The sequence below is a fragment of the Falco biarmicus genome, unplaced genomic scaffold (genome assembly GCF_023638135.1).
Source record: "Falco biarmicus isolate bFalBia1 unplaced genomic scaffold, bFalBia1.pri scaffold_70, whole genome shotgun sequence".
Classification (NCBI taxonomy): domain Eukaryota; kingdom Metazoa; phylum Chordata; class Aves; order Falconiformes; family Falconidae; genus Falco; species Falco biarmicus.
The window spans coordinates 195,354-201,855 of NW_026612000.1; positions in this window are offsets into that span (position 1 = coordinate 195,354).

The following is a 6,502-nucleotide window of genomic DNA, read 5'->3' on the forward strand; positions in this document are numbered from 1 at the left end:
GCCGATCTCAGCCCGGCCCAGCCGAGCCGAACCGATCTTAGGCGAAACGAGCCGAGCCGAGCCGATCTTAGGCGAGCCGATCTTAGGCGAGCCGATCTTAGGCGAGCCGAGCCGATCTTAGGCGAGCCGAGCCGAGCCGAGCCGATCTCAGCCGAGCCGATCTTAGGCGAAACGAGCCGCGCCGAGCCGAGCCGAGCCGAGCCGAGCCGATCTTAGGCGAAACGAGCCGAGCCGATCTCAGCCCAGCCCAGCCGAGCCGAACCGATCTTAGGCGAAACGAGCCGAGCCGAGCCGATCTTAGGCGAGCCGATCTTAGGCGAGCCGAGCCGAGCCGAGCCAGCCAAGCCGATCTTAGTCGAGGGGATCTTAGGCGAGCCGAGCCGAGCCGAGCCGAGCCGAGCCGATCTTAGGCGAAACGAGCCGAGCCGATCTCAGCCCAGCCCAGCCGAGCCGAACCGATCTTAGGCGAAACGAGCCGAGCCGAGCCGAGCCGAGCCGAGCCGAACCGATCTTAGGCGAAACGAGCCGAGCCGAGCAGAGCCGAGCCGAGCCGATCTTAGGCGAAACGAGCCGTGCCGAGCCGAGCCGATCTCAAGCCCAGCCCAGCCCAGCCGAGCCGAGCCGATCTTAGGCGAAACGAGCCGTGCCGAGCCGAGCCGAGCCGATCTCAGCCCAGCCCAGCCGAGCCGAGCCGAGCCGATCTTAGGCGAAACGAGCCGAGCCGAGCCGAGCCGAGCCGAGCCGAGCCGAACCGATCTTACGCGAAACGAGCCGCGCCGAGCCGAGCCGAGCCGAGCCGAGCCGATCTTAGGCGAAACGAGCCGAGCCGAGCCGATCTTAGGCGAGCCGATCTTAGGCGAGCCGAGCCGAGCCGAGCCAGCCAAGCCGATCTTAGTCGAGGGGATCTTAGGCGAGCCGAGCCGAGCCGAGCTGAGCCGAGCCGAGCCGAGCCGATCTTAGGCGAAACGAGCCGAGCCGAGCCGATCTTAGGCGAGCCGATCTTAGGCGAGCCGAGCCGAGCCGATCTCAGCCGAGCCGATCTTAGTCGAGCGGATCTTAGGCGAGCCCGAGCCGAGCCGAGCCGAGCCGATCTTAGACGAAACGAGCCGTGCCGAGCCGAGCCGAGCCGATCTCAGCCCAGCCCAGCCGAGCCGAGCCGAGCCGATCTTAGGCGAAACGAGCCGAGCCGAGCCGAGCCGAGCCGAGCCGAACCGGATCTTAGGCGAAACGAGCCGAGCCGAGCCGAGCCGAGCCGAGCCGAGCCGAGCCGATCTCAGCCGAGCCGATCTTAGGCGAGCTGAGCCGAGCCGAGCCGAGCCGATCTTAGGAGAGCCGAGCCGAGCCGAGCCGGGGAGAGGAGAGGGGGAGGGAGAGGAGAGGGAGAGGAGAGGAGAGGAGAGGGAGAGGAGAGGAGAGGAGAGGAGAGGAGGAGGAGAGGAGAGGAGAGGAGAGGGCACGCATGCCGCCCCAAGTCCCATTCCACGGGGGCTATCACCATCGAGGACAGACGGGACGGCGGAGGCAGCAAAAGGACCCTCCCGTCGGCCGTGCACGTCGGGAACGGGTGCCCCATTCCCCTCCGGTTGGACCTCCCAAAGGCGGGGCTTTGTCGGTCCCGTTTCTTGACAGCCAGCGAGGCCGACGGAGGCCTCTCCCCATCCGCCGGGGTCCGTCCGTCCGTCGGTTCCAGGTGATTGTCACCGGCCAATAGCAGGGCGCGCGGAGAGTAAGCCGCCGTCCGCCTCTGCCGCTTGGAGGACGCGCGCCCCTGCTCCGATGGAGTCCAAACTTCAGCGATTCCCCATCTCAGCCCAGAAAGCAGGTAGAACTACTTTTGTGGTGTCTTTCAGCTGCCTACCGGGGTAGTGTAAAAACTACCAACAGAACTCGTTTCTGGCACCTTCCCCGGTGGAGTTGTGCATGGGGTGTGTTTGGAATATTTTGTCACCAGCCCAGTCCAAAATTCAGCAGTTCCCCATCTCAGCCCAGAAAGCAGGTAGAACAAGTTTTGTGGTGCCTTTCAGCTGCCTCCCGGAGCAATGTACAAACTACCAACAGAACTCCTTTCTGGCACCTTCCTCGGTGGAGTTGTGCATGGGGTGTGTTTGGAACATTCTGTCACCAGCCGAGTCCAAAATTCAGCAGTTCCGCATCTCAGCCCAGAAAGCAGGTAGAACAACTTTTGTGGAGCCATTCAGCTGCCTCCCGGAGCAATGTAAAAACTACCAAGAGAACTCGTTTCTGGCACTTTCCCCGGTGGAGTTGTGCATGGGTTGTGTTTGCAACATTTTGTCATGAGCCCAGTCCAAAATTCAGCAGTTCCCCATCTCAGCCCAGAAAGCAGGTAGAACAACTTTTGTGGTGCCTTTCAGCTGAGTACCGGGGCAGTGTAAGAACTACCAAAAGAACTTGTTTCTGGCACCTTCCCCGGTGGAGTTGTGCATGGGGTGTTGTTGGAACATTTTGTCCCCAGCCCAATCCAAAAGTCAGCGATTCCCCATCTCAGCCCAGAATGCAGATAGAAGAACTTTTCTGGAGCCATTCAGCTGCCTCCCGGGGCAGTGTAAAAACTACCAAGAGAACTCGTTTCTAGCACCTTCCCTGGTGGAGTTGTGCATGGGGTGTGTTTGGAACATTTTGTCTCCAGCCGAGACCAAGATTCAGCGGTTCCCCATCTCAGCCCAGAAAGCAGGTAGAACAACTTTTGTGGTGTCTTTCATCTGGCTGCTGGGGGCAGTGTGAGAACTACCAAGTGCACTCCTTTCTGGCACTTTCTCCGGTGGAGTTGTGCATGGGGGGTCTTTGGAACATTTTCTCTTTAGCCGAGTCCAAAATTCAGGGGTTCCCCATCTCAGCCCAGAAAGCAGGTAGAACAACTTTTGTGGTGCCTTTCAGCTGCCTACCTGGGCAGTGTGAGAACCACAAAGAGCACTCGTTTCTGGCACTTTCCCCGGTGGAGTTGTGCATGGGGTGTGTTTGGAACACTTTGTCTCCTGCCGAGTCCAAAAGTCAGCCGTTTTCCATCTCAGCCCAGAAAGCAGATAGAAAGACATTTGTGGTACCATTCAGCTGTCTACCGTGGCAGTGTGAGAGCTACATACAGAACTTTTTTCTGGCACCTTCCCCGGTGGAGTTGTGCATGGGGTGTGTTTGGAACATTTAGTCACCAGCCGAGTCCAAAATTCAGCAGTTCCCCATCTCAGCCAGAAAGCAGGTAGAACAACTTCTGTGGTGCCTTTCTGCTGGCTACCAGGGCAATGTGAAGAACTACCAAGGGAACTCCTTTCAGGTAGAACAACATTTGTGAATCTTTCAATTGGCTACCGTGGCAGTGTGAGAACTACTAAGAGAACTGCTTTCTGGCACCTTCCCCGGTGGAGTTGTGCATGGGGTATTCCTTGGAAGTTTTTCTCCAGTCGAGCCCAAAGGTCACCGGTTTACCATTTCAGCCCAGAAAGCAGGTAGAACAAATTTTGTGAATCTTTCAAGTGGCTACTGGGGCAGTTTGAGAACTACTAAGAGCACTCCTTTCTGGCACCTTCTCCGGTGGAGTTGTGCATGCGGGCCTACCTTGGAAAGTTTGTCTCCAGCCGAGTCCAAAAGTCAGCGGTTACCCAGCTCAGCCCAGAAAGCAGGTAGAACAACTTTTGTGGTGCCTTTCAGCTGCCTACCGGGGCAGTGTAAGAACTACTAACAGAACGCCTTTCTGGCACCTTCCACAGTGGAGATCTGCATGGGGTGTGCGTTGGAACAGTTACTTTCCAGCAGACTCCAAAAGTCCGCAGTTCACTATCTCAGCCTGGAAAGCAGGTAGCCCAAATTTTGTGGTGCCTTTCATCTGGCTAGCTGGGCAGTGTGAAGGGTCAGGGGTCAGGGGTCAGAGGTCAAGCGTCGGGGGGGGTCGGGGGTAAGGGGTCAGGGCTCAAGGGTCAAGGGTCGAAGGTCACGGGTCGGGTCGGGGGTCAGGGGGTCAGGGTCAGGGGTAGAAGTCAGGGGTTAGAGGTCAGTGGTCGGGGTCAGTGGTCAGGGGTCGGGTGTCAGGGGTTAGGGGTCAGGGGTCAGGGATCGGAGGTCAGGGATCGCAGCTCAGGTGTCACGGGTCGTGGGTCAGGGTCAGGGCTCAGGGTCAGGGTCAGTGTCCAAGTCAGGGTCAGGGTCAGGGTCAGGGTCAGGGTTAGGGTTAGGGTTAGGGACAGGGATAGGGTTAGGGTTAGGGTTAGGGTCAGGGTTACAGTTAGGGTCAGGGTTAGGGTTAGGGTTAGGGTTAGGGTTAGGGTTAGGGTTAGGGTTATGTACATGCCATGCACAGCTGAGGTTTAGAGTTCCGTTTAGGGTTAGGCCTCTTAGGGTTAGGGTTAGGCTTAGGGTTAGGGTTAGGGTTAGGGTTCGGCTTAGGTTTAGGGTTAGGGTTAGGGTTAGGGTTAGGGTTAGGGTTAGGGTTAGGGTTAGGGTCAGGGTTAGGGTTAGGGTTAGGGTTAGGGTTAGGGTCAGGGTTAGGGTTAGGGTCATGGTCAGGGTTAGGGTTAGGGTTAAGGTTAGGGTTCGGTACATGCTTGTGTTACCGAAATCTCGGTATGAAGAACTTATCGACACCAATGTGATGCAGATAAGCAGACACTTTCTTTATTGACGGCCGGGTGCGTGAGCGAGTCCTCTCACGATCAACGCACACCAGGTCCCAAAATCAGATTCCATATATAAAACTTATTCATACATATTCATTAAATATTCATACATAATCCTAACATTTCCCATAAATCATTAACATATTCTCCTCCCATATCCGATTCTGCGCAATAAAGCTTAAAAAGATCTAGAAATGGGTCTGGGGTACGATTTGGGTAGGTGGTATATGAGTCGGTGGTCGCGATCTCCCCCTGCCGGAATTACCTTTTACTAAAGTTCACAGTTTCTTGGCAGGTAACGACAAGCTGTTCCAGTCGATTCTCCCCAGTTTCCATTAATCCTACATGCTGACATCTCAATATACTTTCTATATACAGAAGACTGGTTAAATACAATGGAACCTTCCAACCCTAGAGTTATTACAATAGTTCCAGGCCCTTCTTCTAGCCTTGGTACAAGACGTACAAAAGATTCCATAACGTCTCTTATTGCGTAGATGCAAGTTTCCTATAATTTTTTCCTTAACCTTCTACATTTCAATTCTATTAAATGATTTTATAAAATCAATTAATTAATCAAATAGAATCAATTTGATTTTAACTTATTAACTAATCGGTAACATTTCCCCCCTTTGAAAACTGTTGAGAATCATTATTTCAATACTTTCACTTTATTCATATATCTTTTGTTTCAACATATTTGGGTAATGGATCATGTCTTGGTGAAATAGTTGGTACTTCTCTCATAATCATACTCACTGCAATTCTATTGGTAAACTGTTTCTTCAGACATGCATATATCAACATGCTCATCAAAAAGACAACTAGTAACAGAAACAAAGTCTGAATTATAGATTCTATCCAAGAGCTCAAATTCCATCCCAGTTTGTTAAAAATTTTCCCAAGCCAATCTTCTGACAGATCCTTTTGAATTGTTTCAGTTTCTTTTTCAATTTTTCCCAATAGATCTAGATCACGTTCCACATCCTGAGTGACATTTGGAATGTGGATACAACAGTGGTCCAGTTTATCCTTAAGATATCCACACACTCCATGTTCTTTAAGTAGGAGCATATCTAGTGCCATTCTATTTTGTAAAGTCATTCTGGAAGTTGCCTGTAGTTGTATATTCAATTCCTTAAACCCCTTCTTGGTAACGTTTGCCAATTTTTCCACTTGACCAGTTAAATGATAGAGCCATGCTCTGTTTCTATATGAAGCTGTAGGATTTAAAAGTGATTCCAGTGCCCAGCCAATTTTCACTCCTGTAGATGGTTCATTCCAAATATCATCATTTATCTCAGATCTCTTTATTCGTTTCAATTCTAAATTCTCCAAGGATCCTTTAAATGGTGATTTCTTTCAAAGTGGACACAATTTTGGCATGCCTAAAGTAATTTGTTTTACCTTACCATCTAATGGTAGGTGTGTTGTCCAGGTTCCATCACTTAATGCCCAAACTAAATGTCCTGGACTTCAAATAGTAGTTTTACTACAACTAAACAAAGTTCCTTTCCTAACTGTAAAAGTGCTGATTAAATTGAAAGTATTCTTAAGACCTCGACAACAAAATAACCATATTTCAAAGCAGCAGCCAACGGAGGAACTCTTTGAATTACTAAGTCTGCATTATTACAATCATACACTTTTTCACATTTCCACCATGGCACTATTTTATTTTCCTTCTCTCCCGATGTAGTTGACCTATCATCTGCCCAGGGTAATACTGAAAAAAACCTTTCCATCCCAGGTAAAACACCAAGAAATTCTTGCTACATACTGAAAATGGGAAAATATGGACATAGACCATATAGAGTCCCACTGGTCTACTACCTGGGTGCTCTGGCCAGTTTCGTTACACTTCCATTTCATAACAC